Source organism: Cryptomeria japonica, chromosome 2 (genome assembly GCF_030272615.1).
Source record: "Cryptomeria japonica chromosome 2, Sugi_1.0, whole genome shotgun sequence".
NCBI classification, from domain to species: Eukaryota; Viridiplantae; Streptophyta; class Pinopsida; order Cupressales; family Cupressaceae; genus Cryptomeria; species Cryptomeria japonica.
This window is the reverse complement of record NC_081406.1, coordinates 27303732-27321055: the sequence shown is the minus strand read 5'-3', so window position 1 is coordinate 27321055 and position 17324 is coordinate 27303732. Positions and strand designations below refer to the sequence as shown.

Here is a 17324-nt window from a genome sequence, read left to right as displayed (position 1 = left end):
TTTGTGTGTGTGCTATGAATGACATCATCTGTATGATTGGTATGAAATTTTTTTTTTTCCTGTAAATATTTATGGAAGTCTTTTCAGTCTTTGAAATGTTTTTCATCCTGTCTTATAATTTGAAGTAAATCTATAATCCATCTAATGGTAAGTAGTTATCGGCAGATCTATGTCAATAAAAGCATATCTGGTTTTTTAATGGCTGTCGAGAATTATAGGGTGGGAAGAATTCATCTGTCGTCTGTTTGTTTTATTTACATGTTCAGCCTTTAAATTTCGGTTGCCAGAGCTCTTCTCGTTTTCTTATTTAGAAGGGAATGCTATCATTGGCATTATACTTATTTTATTTTTGATTGCTATTTTGTAGAAGATATCAAATGAGGGAGTTTTTCATGCTGCAGGATTTGTTTCTAAAGTTTACTGTAGTGGTCGCAAACCACCAGAACATCTGGTTCTTTAGGAATCTTTCTTTAGATCGCAATTATTGACCATAACATGTTTGGGTGATAAAAAATCCTACTTCCAACACACTAGCAACAAATATTTGGATGCACTAGTTATTTTCAATTAGCACCTCTGTTGAACAATAGTCACGACTCAAAAATATTAAGTCAACTTCTTCTCCAGTGCTGCTGTTGAATTTCCAAATTTTACCATTTCCATTCTAGATAGCTTTATGTCAAGTGATCCGATTCTGAAATTTCTTCTTACCACTTGTTTCGTTCTTTCTTCCTTGTATGCAGCTGTCTTAGCGTCAAGTTGGTCTTGGGCGTTTTTTAGACATATATTATGAACAATCTTTTCATTTCAGCACATCTCGTTAATCATTTGGAGCATATCCAATATCTATTCTTATATATTGAGCTTGCAGTTCATAATAGTTTTTTTGATATTACCTTCCTAAACTGGATTTATTGGATTTAGTGTATTGATTGTTAAAGAACAGAGGGTATAATGGATTTTCGTGCTGTAAGATCTTTGTTGGCAAAGCATTCTAGAGAATTTTATGGAAATTCTTTACTTCTTTTCTTCCTATATAATTTGCACAAGTGTGATATATGGCGATGGGCTAAGTAAATGGAGGCATTGCTTATGGCCTCAATTTGTAACCATTATGTGTAGGTGTTTCGTAATAGTGCATAGATAATTGTATTCCCGTAAGTATGATCACTTTTTGTCCTTCACTATTTCACTCCCTAGTAAACATCGATGCAAATTCATATTTTAACACACAAAAGGCTATCCAAGCGTACGCATAACTTGAAATCAACATGGTACGCATGTATTATCTTGTCTACAACTAAAATTGTAAGTTTCACCACATGATGCAAGCGGTTTAAAATAATGAGCTGGTTCCATTCCCATCGGCTTCAGGGCATCTATTGGTGTCAACGAAGAGACGTCGTAGGAGTCAAACTCAATGGAGGGCATGAGCATATGCCTATCTGTGTCACTTGACGTAGGATCAAGTTGACCATGTTTGGGCACAGCAAGTTTTAAGCAAATATGTGCAAGAATAATGTTTTTTTTGACTAGATAATCACTATTGACTCGGGCTACATAATGGGTTTTTTTACTAGATAATCACTATTGACTGGGGCTATGAATTGGAAGATAGTTTTGAAAGGGCCCCTAAACTTTGCATGGCCCCTAAGAAACAAATTATTAACTCATAACGAAGGGATAGCCAAAATGATAATCATGAGGTTTCAAGCAAAGCCTCAATAAAGAATTCTATGGAGTCAAACCTTGGCTTGTTTGGTACCTCCAAGCAAAGCCTCATCAAAGAACTCTATGGAGTCAAATCTTGGCTTGGTTGGTGAACTATCTTGCAATTTTTGAAGAAGAGCTAGGCACAAGCCAAGGGACATATTATAGGCTCAACATTTCGGGTCTTCTTCTTGTTAATGAGAGACTCCCGTGCATTCCCAATTGTAGTCTCCAAATGCTTCCTTTCGTCCCTCATAGTGGAGGGATTTTTACTCTATAAAGGATTAAGGTTCCATCTATTTTGTAAATTATATATGTCATATTGTATGGTTTCTAACATCCTTGAAAATTGTTTGGACTCACTTAGGGTGTATTGGGAAAACAATTTATAATATTTATTTTAATTGTTATTTAGAATACATTTGTAGGATGTGATGGGTGATAAAGGTGACTTGTGGACATAAATATTTAATTTGGTTTTTTCACATTTGGATGCCTGGAATGGGATGGTTAATGACAAATGAAGAAGCCTAATGAGTGATTGCTGGGCTTTTCCAAGTGGGTGCTTGGAAAGGAGGCAAACATGTCTTTTCTTATTTTGTCATATTGCATTTAATGTAATGTTTAATTCCAAGATTGATTGCCAAGTTAGAGGGAAAACAATGGAGTAAAAATTGGTGTCTTTTTGGTAAGCACACATTTATTGATAAGGTTGGGTTGATGGGTTGAATTAGTACAATATTAAATATTAATTAATAACTCATCCAAACATCACAACTAGCTTCAAACCAAATCATCATTAATAGCATTTACTTATCTTTCCTTAACTATGGAGCAACTTATCAAATGATGAACATAAATACATACACACGATGAACATTAGATTTATGTGAAAATCTGAAAGGGAAAAATTAGAGGGGGAATAGTTGCTCGGACTTATTGTCCAAATCTCACTTTACAAAAAAATATATCAAAGAACTTACAATATGAAGTAAGCATCATCCTACCAAAGATACCAATCCCCAATTACATTTGCAAGTACTAACCTACAATGGACACAAATCCCATAATCCAAGATTTGAGCACCTACTCAACATATGGACATTAATCTCAAATACAATAAGATATGTTATGTGGACCTTCAAGGCTGAATACTCAACTTTTACTAATTTGATAAACTTTAGAGCATTTCCACACGGTGCATAAGATTTTCAAATAAATCTACACATCGAGTAGACATCTTGCACAATATTTGCATGTTATCGGTGCTACTCACACACTTTCAACCACCTTGGATTCAATATAGTTACACTTATATATGCATTTTCACGTTAATTACTTTCACAAGTCGTCCGAGAACATATTTACAATATCCAAAAGTTGGCCACGAACAAATTCCTTAATTCAATCATCATGAAAGTGTAGTCAGCTTAGTCCAAAACCAACATGCTACACTAGAAGTGGGAGCATGCTATGCATTGCCTAGTATAGACTAAATTGGTCCCAACCTATCTTCACACACTTCCTTTAGTTGTCACGAATTACAATCCTCTGGCACATTCATTTAGAACACTAGAATAAACTGTAAATTGGCATAGTGAATGTTTTGCCAATTCTATCTTTCTTTTTGTTGAAGCTTAACCTTTGAAAATCTCGAATTTGATTCATCATAAGCAATAACACTAAACCGAAATAGAATGTGGAGCCAAATATTATGACAATGCAACTAGGTGTATTACTAGTCTACCGCAAACACTTTCGCATCTTTGCAATCGATTGAAACTGCAACATGATGATACATATGACATTCTATATGAGAGGTATGTTGGAAATTTTAATTTATGTTGTCATTGATGTCAAACATGTTGGAGGTTCGAATGTCTTATTGGTTTTGATGTGGGCTGGTTTTATATGTTGTCTTTGATGTCAAATTGGTTGGTTTGGATATAGTTTGGTTCGAATACAATCTTGTGCTGTGCAAACTTTAGGTGGTTACAGTTGGTGACAGGTGAATATTTATTATGTTGTCATGCGAGTATATGAAGGTTTCTCTATTTTGTATTGTTGATTAAGAGTGTCAGAGATTGGTGTTGTTGAGTTTGATCGGTGCCTCAGTTAAAGTTTGTTGTGGAAGGTGATTAAAGATGTATGATATTAATGTGTTGCTTCGTTCTACTATTGAGTTTGATTGGTATCTTAGTTAAAGTTGTATTATCATTGATGTTATAGTACGTCATATAAAGTTGGTGATAGATGTTAAGTAGTATATTTGGCTTGGTATTAAGTGTAAAGATATTGTCATTATGCAGGAAAGAGTATTTAATGTACCAATGGAAGAATGTTCTGATCTGAATTGTGAAGAGTATGGTGTGCAGACTTGGATATAATGTTAATGTTTTGTGAATGATGTAGTATCATGTTTGCAAGTCCTCTGGTTGCTTAAATGATGAGACTAGTTGTTGTTCTTTGATAGTGAAAGTGTCTGTCAGAGTGGTCCAGAATCTGTTTGGTGGCTTCTAGATATGTGGATTCAAGTATTGTAGTTTGGAGTACATGCTTATTTCGTTTGTGCAATGTTCCAGTTCGAATCTTTGATGTTGCTTTCGTTTTGCATGTGAGTTATGCTAGTCTGTGTTTTGGTTTGGTTAACTGTGTTGGGTCTTAGTGTGCTCGAGTGAATTTCTTTGTCTGGATCATACATTTTGGTCTGGATATGCATTGAAGGTTAATTTGGAATATTGTTTTGGGTTTCACCATGGTGTGTGAAGATCCGCATTAGGTAATTTGCATTGGAAAATGTTTTGGGCCGACTAATTGTTGAGTTTTACTGTTTATCTACATGTTTCATTTGGAATTGACTTTGGAAGATGTGTTAGGGTTTGTTGCTTGCTGGAATCAACTTACAAGGATGAGTGGTGGTGTTTTTGGGTCCCTTCTTTCTCTTGGAGTGGACCTCATTAGGTATCATTGGTCTGGATGGCCTAGGTTATGTAATTTCATGTATTCTGCCTTGGGCCAACTTAGTTAAGAGTTTTAATGAATATCTTTGTATATAAGGATAAGAAAATGTGTGTTGTGGATATACCATTGTATGGGAGGTATTTGTTTTGATGCGAAGTGGTTGTGAATGATATGCAGACAAATTTGATTGAAAAGGTGTGTGATAGTCTGTTGAGAAGAGTCTTGGTAGCGTTTGGTAGCAGAGTTTGAGGTTAGGCATATTTGCCATGATATTGGACACTTGACATAGAGATTCAAGGTCTGTTTAATGATCATGAGATCCTATTCTTTTTTAGTTCAATTATTCCTGCCAGAAGACAATGTATCTCTCTTGGTAGCTCTTTATATCTTGCCATGAAGTAGTAAGTTTCAGTTGTGCAAATCCTTTGTATCTTGCCCTAGGGTTGTGCACTTTAGCTAGCAAGTCTAGAGTAGTAGCTCCTTGTCCTACGACCTACTTATTGTAATCATTCATATCTATATTGTGAGTGTGATTTCCATTGTGTTTTTTCCCTTCTTGGGTTTTCCACGTAAATTTTGTGTTCATGAGTTGGTTGTGTTTTGTGCTTTCATTAAAGTGTTATGTTAATTTGGTTTATAGATACAAAAGTAGTGATAGAAGTATGAAGACAAATGACAAAGATAGAGTGTAATGTCCCCACTCTAGCAGATTGACCAAGTATATGTGCGTTAGTCTAGCTCTACATGGTCCCGAGGGCTAACGAAGGGTTTAAAGGGACCCTGGAGTGTTTTGGCCTAGTCATTTCCAGTTTGGGCCAAAACGAAGTTGATTTACTTAGTTTCAGGCATACTTACTATTTTTAGTAAGTCAGCAGGACACAACGGGGGCTAGTTTTGGTGATTGGATTTGATACTCCTTGGCGAGAGCTTTCCGACGAGCTATCACTCACGCTATTCGGAGTCCGATTGCTAATATATTTTAATGCCTGAAGTTTTATTAAAGTAACATTTAATTTAATTGTAAAATATTAAAGTGTTACTTTAATATTTATTTTATGGAGATATGTGTAAATCAAAGGGGCAACCAAGGGAGACATAAGTGAATATTTTAATATGTTTTATATTGAACATGTTTTATCCCAGATTGCTTGAGTGAGTTGGGTCGCCCCTTGGAGAAAGAATAAAAGGGAGCTTTTGTGGCTTCATTGGGCAGGTGGAATATGAGAAGAATTTGGTGTGTGAGTTGCAGATCCGTTCTTGGCATTAGAGGACGTCTATCCTCTCTTGTGACATTCTAGACGTCATTCCCTTGGGGTTTGGCCTTTGGAATCCTTTGCTATCAGCTTCATTTACAGGCAGATTGGGTGCTTTTTCCAGCTACAAGCAACATCATTATTTAGTTGCATTTCCAGCTACAGGCCGCGACACTATTCACGCGGGTACTATTCACGTGACACTATTCATGCGGCACTATTCACGCAGGTACTATTCACTTGGCACTATTCATGCATCACTATTCATGTTACTGTAGCAGCAGAATTAGAAACTTTGGTTGGAACATTATGTCAAAATGCTGGAGTATTTAGTGAGCTGAAAATAACCTGCTATGTATTTGATTTTTGTTAATTCTGGAAATAATATTATAACAGCAGTAGTTCAATTTCCAGCTTCCCTATTATTGTAAATTTTTTTTAGTTCATGTTATGTGGTTTCATACCTGTGCAAAGACTTAAAAAACAAAAAAAACATTGAAACATTAAACGGAGGAATAAGGAGTTGGCTGCAAACTGTTTGACTAAATTCCTATCAGCAGTGGGGTTAGTTTTTGGGCATTCTAGGGTGTCCATTACATAGAGGAAAAAGAGGTTTTTGTTCAATAGATATACATTTATCTGAAGATGATTCAAATGAAGAATTCTTGTTCTTGGCAATAAAGGAGAAGGATAAAGGAAGGTTTTGAAGACCAGAAGATGTGAAGAACTGTGGAAACCTAGTAGAAGATATGAAGGGCTTTTTATTTTGTACTGTTGATTAAGAGTGTTAGAGATTGGTGTTACTGTTGACTTTGATCGGTCCCTTAGTTGACAACAAATGGTGTTGTTGTTGAGTTTGATCGATGCCTCAATTAAAGTTAGTTGTGGAAGATGATCAGAGATGTATGATATCAATATGTGCTGCTTGGTGTTGCTGTTGAGTTTGATTGGTATCTTAGTTAAGGTTGTGCTATCATTGATGTTACAGTAGGTCATATAAAGATGGTGATAGATGTTCAGTGATATGAGAATTCCAGATATATAAAGTTGGTGACGAATGTTTAGTGATATGTGATAGGTCATATTGTGCTATCTTGCTTGGTGGCTTCCAAATATGTGAATTGAAGTATTGCAATTTCGGGGACATGCTTATTTGGTTTGTGTAGTGTTCCAATTTGAATCTTTGGTGTTGGTTTCATTCCACATGTGAGTTATGTTGGTCTATGATTTGGTTTAGTGAGTTGTGTCGGGTCTCAATGCGCTCTGATGAGTTTTCTTGTCTAAATCATTTTTTGGTTCGGATATGCATTGGAGGTTAAGTTGGAATATTATTTTGGGTCTCACCATGGTGTGTGAAGATCTGCATTAGGTAATTTGCGTTGGATGTTGTTTTTAGGTCGACTGATTGCTTAGTTTTATTGTTTATCTACATGTTTCATTTGGAATTGACTTTGGAAGATGTTTTAGGGTTTACAGCTTGTTGGAATCTAACTTAAAAGGATGCGTGGTGTTGTTTTTGGGTTCCCTCTTTCTCTTATAGTGGACCACATTGGATATTATTAGTTCATATGGGCTAGTTTATGTGATTTCATGTACTCTACCTTGGGCCAACTTAGTTGAGAGTTTTAATGAATATCTTTGTATATAAGGATGAAATAATGCATGTTGGATGTACAAATGTATGGGAGGTATTTGTTTTGATGCAGAGTGGTTGTGAATGATATGTAGACAAATTTAATTGAAATGTGTGCACCAGTTTGTTGAGAAGAGGCTTGATAGTGTTTGGTAACAAAGTTTGAGGTTAGACATATTTGTCATGATATTAGACACTTGACACAAAGATTCAAGGTCTATTTCATGATCAGGAGATCCTTTTCTTTTTCAGTTCAACTATTCCTTCTGGAAGACAATGTATGTCTCTTGGCAACTCTTTATTTTGCCCTGAAGTAGCGAGTTTCAATTACGTAAGTCCTTTGTATCTTGCCCTAGGGTTGTACACCTTAGCTATCAAGTCTAGAGTAGTGAGTTCCTTGACCTGTGGCCTACTTATTGTAATCATTCATATCTATATTGTGAGTGTGATTCTCACAGTGGTTTTTGCCTTCTTGGGTTTTCCATGTAAATTTGGTGTTCATGAGTTGGTTGTGTTTTGTGTTTTCATTAAAGTATTTTGTTAACTGTGGTTTGAAGTTTAATAGATCGAAAATAAAGTTGTGGACTAATTCACCCCCCCTCTCAGTCTTCGTGTGTGTTCAACAAGGTATCCAACATAGCTTGACACCATCCTTCCAGAAGACAAATGCAAGACATTAATTCAATGATTTAACAAAGTTTTGAAAGCCTTGAAATCAATGACAACATTGACTACACTTTTGACACCAATGACAACACTTTGCTCAACACTCCCACATTTCGGAGACGCATCCAAGTGGTTTTCCCACATAAATATGGTGTTACGGTGTGGATTATTTTTAGCCTATAATTTATTTTTAATGCACATCTAAATTGTAACTATTAAGGGTTCGAGAAGTTTTGCATTCACTCTCTTGATCTGGTTAGCGTTGGAAACATTTTTTGCAACTCAAATTTCCTATCAATATTTTGTCAAGGTTTTTGTCAAGGTTTTCTCCTGTAAGTGTTTCCACATAATCGTGTGTTCTTCTTGTGTTATTGATACTGTGCTATTGATATTATTATGATTGTTAAGTTAAAAAAAGTAAAAGATTGTATAATATTGATTCACCCCCTCTCAGTATAATCATGTACTCATTAGTTTAGAATATGAAACCTATAATTTTATGATAGGGATGATTATTTTTAAAATAATTTTATTAGTTTTTCATTATTAATATATGTTAGCCTTCTTTCCATTCATAGATACTATTTTGTCACTTTTCTAAGCCACCTATCTATTATTTTGTGAGTAATGAGAAGCTCTTATCCATCCTGATGCAAAAGAGTGATTTATTTTCTAAAAGATGTATCTTTTGGTTTAATGATCAAGATTCACTAATAGATATAAAATTTTGGACTAAAAAGTATACTATTCACCATTTATCAATGTGTAGATACACCCTCATCAATGCTACTAATTTTTTTTTAGAGAACTTTGCATTTTATTCAGTATATGGGTAAGTGCACCAAGATGGTGAACAAAAAGGGAGGTATAAGTGGCCACTTTTTTTTTTTCCTCTCCTGAAAACAGGTAAATCTGAACTTCAAAGAGATATTTGAAGGTCACACACTCAAAACTAGGAGTTGAGAAAATAATAATAATTGTAGTACTCTGAATCTAGTTTCTAAACTACTAAAGTTTTTCAAAATTGGATAAGATTAAGAGGGTCAAACCTCTCTCGCACGAAAAACTGTTCCTGATTTTTTTTAGAAAAATATAACATAGATGTTTTCGTGCGCTGCACAAAATATATAATTAGATTTAGTATTTTGAAAAACCCTTTGGTAGGATGATAGGTAAGATTGAGATCTAGAAGTTGTGTGTTTTTTTTTTTTAAAATTTTGTTTAGTATTTTTTTTATTTTTTTTAATTTTAATTTATTTTTAATGATTTTTTGAAGTGACCGCATCCTGAAAATTTGGTACCTGTTCATGCGCTGGGCATAACTTGCATCAAAATAATAAAAAATGAAAACTTATTTTAAAAAAAAATTGTATAAAATCTAGTGTAGAACAATAATATGTAATTTATTTTGAATTTGGTCAAGTATATCAAAAGTTATTAAAAAAATGGTAGACGTATGTCTATGAAGGCTATCAAGGCACTGGTAAAAAAATTTAAAGTTTACTATGCTAATGTTGTCCAAAAATAGAAAAAAATATATGGTCAGAAAGCCGAGAAGACGTGTGAGATTATGGTGGTAATTTTAGAGATACCCACTTGATCATTTGTAAACTTGATGATGAAGTGGATAAATCATGTTGGAAGATGAAAAAACGTGTAAAGGGACAAAAATGGAGGGTAAATGGGCTTGCTAGCCTTAGGGTCATTTTCCAACCCTCTTACCAAGCAAAAACCCGCACGGGTTCTGATGTGCAAGATAACCCGCTTGGGTTTTGAATAACAAAAAAGTACCATTCATAGTACTACATAACCCATACAGGTTATGTAGAACTAAAACCATCATTTTGAGTTTCACAAAACTCGTACATGTTATGAAAAACCATCATCTTGAGTTTAACAAAACCAATATAGGTTATGAAAAACCATCATTTTGAGTTTCACAAAACCAATACGGATTATGAAAAACATAATTTTGAGTTTCACAAAACTCGTACGGGTTATGAAAAACCATAATTTTTGAGTTTCACAAAACTAGTACGAGTTATGAAAAACATCATTTTGAGTTTTACAAAACCCGTACGAGTTATGAAGACATCAAAATGTATGCTTGTAAACTTAGTATTTACTACACATATGTATAGACATACATATATAATATGTGTTTATGTATGTATATATGCAAATCTATAGTTATATATTTATATAGATATATGTATATATGTTTGTATACATGCATGTCTCTCTTTTTTTCCTCTCTCTTGTCTTCCTTCCCCCATCACCGTCTCTATCTATTCTGAGCCTTAATTATCCTCCTTGAGTTCTATCTCATCTCTCCCCCCCTCACACTTCTCTCTCTGCCGAGTCTCTCACCCTCTTCTCCTTCTCGTTCTCTCTCTACCTCATGTTTCTCACCCTCTCCTCCTTCTCTCTCTCCCCATCCCCCCTCTCTCTCTCTCTCTCCATCTCTCTCTCTCTCCCTCCCTTTCTCTTTATCCTATCCTATTATCTTCCTCTCCCCCTTCTCTCTCTTTCTCTCCCCCTACCTCTCCCTCTCCCCCCTCTCATTATCTTATCCTCTCTCTCTCTCTCTCTCTCTCTCTCTCTCCCTCTCTCCTTATCCTATTCTCTTCCTCTCTTCTTATCCCCTATTCTCTATCTTACCCCCTCTCCCCCTACTCTCTCTCTAACTGTCTCTCTCACCCCCTCTCCTTATCCTATTCTCTCCCTCTCTTCCTATCCCCTTCTCTTTCTCTCAATCCTATTCTCACCCTCTCTCCCTTCTCTTTCTTTCCCTATCTCTCTCACTCTCTTCCTATCCCCTTCTCTCTCTCTATCTCTAACACTCTCTCTCCCTCTCCCTCTCCTTATCCTATTCTATCCCCCTCTTCCTACCCCCTACTCTCTCTCTCTCTCTCTCATTCCTATTCTCACCCTCTCTCCCTTCTCTTTCTTTCCCTATCTCTCTCCGTCTCTTCCTATCCCTTTCTCTCCCTGTCTCTAACTCTCTCCCCCTCCCCCTCTCCTTATCCTACTCTCTCTCTCTCTCTCTCTCTCTCTCTCTCTCTCCCCCCACTCTCTCTCTCTCTCTCTCTCTCTCTCTCTCTCCCCCACTTCCTCTTTGGTTCTTAGTTCTATATAACCCATACGGGTAATGCAAAACTAAGGCCAAAAATTCTAGTTTTGCATAACCAGTATAGGTTATAAGAAATTGTTCGGGTTTTGAGGAACTTGTTTTTTTATTATTAAATATAATGTTCCTCAAAACCCATTTTTTATATTTTTTTTAATTTTTGGCTAGGATTGGTGTTACCAAGCCTAGCACGTTTTTGAATTTCATAGAACACACACAGGTTATTTTCATTTTTTTTTGCATGTGGCCACTTTTCTATTTACCATCTTGGTGCACTTACCCATATACAAAAAAATGTTCAATTTTTCAATATTTTTCTTGAGTTTTATTTTAAGAGTTTCTTGTTACACTTAGAAAAGGAGAGAATAGTGATTATAATCAAGTTCATATTATTTATAATGTTGCTTAGAAGAAAACATAAAAAATGTTGAAATACAAACATAAATAATATTTTGAAGTTAAATTCTTCATAATGACATAGTGTGATGGTGAGAAGAATAATGATTATAATCAAGTTCATATTACTTATAATGCCGCTTAGTAAAAAACATAATTTTTTTTGAAAGAAACAAAAATAATATTTTAAAGTTAAATTCTTCATAATAACATAGTGTGACAGTTAAGTTGTGGTACTGTGATGTGGAAATAGTATTTATTAATGAAAAATTAAATAATTAACAAAACACAAGATTTTTTTAAAAACAATTCATACTTATTATATCATAATTAAAATTTATCAACAGATATATTTTTATATCATTAGTAGATGGACTAATAAAAATTAATCATTTAAATTGTTTTTAAATATTTTTTTAATTTTTAGTGAATATTTTAAATAATAATAAACTTTTAAAATAAAAACATTAAAAAATATATGAAAATAAATAATTATTAAATATTTGACTAATATAAATTTTATTTTTATTTGAATATTTTTAAAGTTTTAAAACAATAAAATATAACATAAAAATAAGAAATGAAATTATTTCTATGTATTAAAAATTAAAAACTTTTTAACTTTACTTTGAATCAAAATAATTAATATACTTTAATTTATAAAATTATAAAATTTTAAGAATAAACATCATGAAATTTGATTTTATAGAAACTAAGATTACATGGTTATCATTATTAAACATCAATTATTCATTATTTCTCTTAGTTATCATTATTAAACATAAACTAAGAATTGTGACCCCTATCAAAATAAAAAATGTAATGAATGAGTTGGATTCCAATACAGATGGTATACTAAATAGGAGATGAGTGTGTTTGATCTATATTCAAATGGTTTGTCCTGTAGACTTTCTACCATATAAATAAACTATATATAAAATAGCTTTCTAGTTGTTATACTGAAAGTTATCGATAAATACTTTGATAATATCATGATGGCATAGTGATGATAGTATAGGGAGAAAATACTTGTTTTCATTTTACAAAGCTATCAGTTACACCATGTTGATGATTTGTACCTTTTTTATATTGTTAAACATATTCATACTTCAAAATATTCGATTTGGAAAAACAAAGAAAGAGCCACCTAGTTGAAACTTGCAAGTCTGAGAATATAATTATAGTTTAGTGAAGAAGGAATCCCAGGAGAGTCTGACATTCATGACAGTAACTCATTTACAGCAGGCATCGAGGATGATGGAAGGAAGAATCTAGGTAGTTTCATTTCATTTCATTTACATTCCAAAACCCTATCACGTGGATCGTACAATGCAGTGGTTGGATATTATCTGTTTATTTCATCAAGGATTTTAGATTTATAAGGATGGCCCAATAGACAGAGCTTAGGCATAATTATGTGCATATTTATTTGAGTTGCAGGTTGCATTCAGATGGGTTTTTTAATGGGTGAATGATCTTCTGGCAGATATGACGATGACATCAGGTCCTACTTTTTGCAGTGATTGGCTATGCCTCTAATCTTTCCTATTTGTAGCCTCTTTTGTAACTTTTCTAATAAGATATGCTTCTGCTTGCAAAGATCTCTCCATTTTTGTCTTTTCCAATGGTAATGCAGTTTTTAAAAAAGGAAATGATGCATTGCTTAAGCAATCAAGTTACAAGCTATTATTATTGCATAGTTGTGAGAGAGATTTCTCAGACATTGACATGTTGTGTGTGAAATGGTGAGAATAAGATAAGAGATGATCACGGGTCCTACTTTACACAAATCCTTCATGCATACAAGGCAATGTGGATCAGTGGGTTGAATAAATAGCTGCAGACCATCTTGCTTGTGCAGTACTCATATACATGTTATTATGTTTTCACCATGGCTTAGGATGGCAGTTTCAATACAGCTTGGAATTTTAGAAATTTAGTGCACATGGATGATAGAGTAGTTTGTTTGCCTTTGGATTCGATTGTGTTCAAGTTTTCTATCAAAGTTTTGGATGTGATCCATCGTCTGATATAAGAGAGCTAAAAGAGTCATTAGAATAGTTTGTTAACAAGGTCCCACAAAACCTCAGTACATTTTAACCTCGGGCTTTCGGCCCTTTAGACAGATTTAGCCCATTTCTTGGCTTCATGCTATATCTAAAGTTTGTAACCCAAGCACCCATTTGCATGGCCTGTTTAGTAGTAGAAATTTGACTGAAATCTATTGGACCAGTAGTTTGTGTTGGGATTTTTTCTGTATACCCAGTTGCATGACTAGTTGGTGTTAGGAATTTTAGTGAAATCTATTGCATGCCTAGTTTCTTTTGTGAAAATTATATACCCAGTTGCATGAGTAGTTTGTTTGATGATATAAGTTTTTCACAATTTATTATGTTTCTTGTTGCTGTTTCTAGATTTGATTGTGTTTGTATTTTTACATGAAATGTTTTGCATCACACTCTGTGATCCATCATCAGAATGATAAAGAACTCAAAGAGTAAAATAATTTGTATTAGATGTTTTGATGTATTGAGGTAGTAGATTAATGGAGAGCTCCATTCAGTTCAATCATGGGTGCAGAGAAGTGGGTGCAGCTGCCAGTTCAAGCATCTGACTAGACTATTGCATGCATAAGTTTTATGATACTCTAGCCTCATGCTTGATGAGGGAGCCGACTCTGCTGATTCCTCCGTCCCTGGATTGGACTGAAGGGAGCTCCCCATTCTTTCTACACTATTTTTAATTCTTTTGTTTTTTCTTTTGATAAATATGTGCATTAGTTTCTATAAATAAATATGATTTCAACCATCAATCATCTGAAATGATGTTTTTGTGGTATGATTATATGTTCATTGAGTGCAGGTTAGTGAAGATTACAGAGGAAGCCTTCAAGGTGCTGTACATGGATTGGCTCCTAGACAAATATTGAAGATTGGCAGTGAACTGTGAAACTGTTTCTGCATATTTCAGCAGACTGCAGCAGATAGGGGTTAAGCATATGCTTTTTTTAACTTATGAGTGTTTTGTATCTAATTGCTTCACCCATCTTTATATAGCTAAAGAGTCGCAACATCAAAGTGAGCTTTGTAGTTGCAGCCATTCATTTAGCAGATAACTTCATATTTTTATGTTCTATGTTTATCAGTATTTTGTGCAAGTCATTTTAAGCCTTCAGATTGATTTCTACTCATTAAACCCATGTCATAAATACATGGCCATTTGGGCTAAATATGTCAATCAATGCATTGCAGAAACCATCCACATATGATTATAGTGATGGTATGAAAAAAAAAAAAAACAAATAAAAAAAAATGGGAGTTGTCTATTCATTCATATTCTTATAATGTTTCCTTTGACTTAATGTAAAATGGCATTCTACTTTACATTTAGCTCTAAACAAATCCAAAAGGAATTATGATTATGTTTAGCATTGAGATCATATCTTATTTTGATGAGATGTAAAACCTGAAAGTGAAAAATGCAACTGGGTCCTAGTTTTGATGTTAATAAACCGGCCTCTTCATTTATATTCATTAGCTAATGATTATCATTGTCACAAGAAACAATCACTTTTTTTATCAGGAATGAATTTAATGCTAATAATTACAAGTTGAATTATATTAATATTTTAAAAATATTTGAGGTGTTATCACTTTAGTAAACCATGTCCAAACGAGGGGCCTATTATTATGACATTTATTTTTTATAATGTGACATGTAAATACTATTCTTGTCGTCTTTGTAGTTGTTCATAAAATATTCTTTATATTGAAATTATACAATATTATTAATAATTAGAATAGAATAAAAATAGATTTTTAGTTATTGAGAATAAATAAGTGGAAGTTCGATAATCAATTCATTTTAGAATAAATAGTCAAGTTTTGAAGCACTACATATATTAAAGTAGTTAGTTTTGGATGTGATTAAAAAAATATCTTATTGTAAATTGTGTTGTGTGATATAACTCTAATTTTTGTTATTATATTTGAGTTAATAAAACTCCCATTGATTGACAAATGATATGTGCTATGTCTAGAATTTTTGATGTGGCCTTGATCTTTGCACTCTTGACATTTAGAATTTTATTCACATCTACTATATGAAAATGACGATGCTTATGTATGAGAGAACTTGAAGTGTTAAGAGACAAAGGTGACTAGCTTCCCACCTTTCACCTATGTCAAGTAATTAGATCAATTTAATACTTTGAACAAATTAGAAAATGTGCTACACAAAAAAGCAAATGCCCATGCCACTCTTTTAATTTTAAATGTTGATGCAACGCTCTCAAAGTGATATCTAACAAAATAATTAGATAAGATATTGATTAATCTTGGATGGGTTGAAATGAATTGGGGCTTTGTCCATATATACAATACCCTAGAACTAAGACTTGAATATCTCATGTTTAAGTCAACATGCAATAAATAATTTTGGATGTAAATTGTCTAGTTTGTCCCAAGATTATAATTTGTGAATTGTTGTGTCATGCCTCATTTTGGTTTCAACAAAAGAAGGACCCCCTCTTTTGCTTTGGCATTTATCCTTCTCTACAATTTCAATAAATTTCAAGGTCCCTCTAAAAATTCAAAATTGGTCTTTTCAATGGTCAAAATTTCATCATGGATGGAAAAAGCATCAAACAATATATCAATTTGCTTTTTGAAGTTTGCCAAAATTCCTTAAAGCAGAAAATGTATTCACTTGTGGATCTTCCAATTCTAACCAACTCAAAACCAATTCCGTGACAAAACACCACATAGTAAATTATTTGAGTTTCCTTAGAAAATGTTCTTTTTGTGAAAGTTTCATTCACTAGTGGATTGCACCAAATTGTATTGTTAAAATTCTAGTTTGAACTTAAAATCTTCCACAACCAATCAGTTTATAAAGCGAGTTTATATTGTTGTGGAGATGATGCAACCCTCAATTGACTTGAACCTTTTGAGCGATGAATTTATGATTCACTTGAATTTCCCCAAAAAAGTAAATTATCTATACACCCAATTTAAGTTTCTACAAAAGTTGAAGGTCATAATGAACCTATTTAATTAAACACTTGCCCAAAATATCTAGTTCACCTAGAACTATGTACACATCTTACATTAGAAGTCATCCTTCTTATAGAGATCCTATTTCCATTTGAACTAATTTTTTTGAAATGTAAATTTCCAATTCACTTCAAAGTTCTCACTACTATTCTATGATGGCATCAATATTATGTCATATAGATGTCATTCATCTTAAATCTCAACTCTTCATCTCTAAGACATATCGCAATGATGTCCCCATTAGAGCATCTCATTTTAACTTTCTCTCAAGACCTCAAAATAATTGATTCACTTTAAACTTCTCATATGATGATAGGAAGTCAAATTTTTACATTTGTAGGAAATTGACTCCCATCAAAACATGACCTAAAATTTAAGTATAGTTGTCATTTATTTATTTATTTTTTTCAAGTGATTATTAAACGGTTAAGTTTTGGACCTTTGAAGAAGGATACCTTCCATTTGAACCTTATTTAAAAATAAAAAAATTAATTAGCTGGTATCCATTTAAAATCCTAAAC

The 17324-nt window shown here is 33.5% G+C and overlaps 1 long non-coding RNA gene across 1 annotated transcript; it reads left to right on the top strand.

Annotated features, from left to right (window-relative positions):
• The first annotated feature begins 12805 nt into the window (after positions 1 to 12805).
• LOC131048523 (uncharacterized) lies at positions 12806 to 15078 on the top strand. The gene is made up of 3 exons (XR_009106455.2): positions 12806 to 13024; positions 13190 to 13253; positions 14612 to 15078. It is a non-coding gene; the product is annotated as an uncharacterized LOC131048523 (long non-coding RNA).
• The last annotated feature ends 2246 nt before the right edge of the window (positions 15079 to 17324 follow it).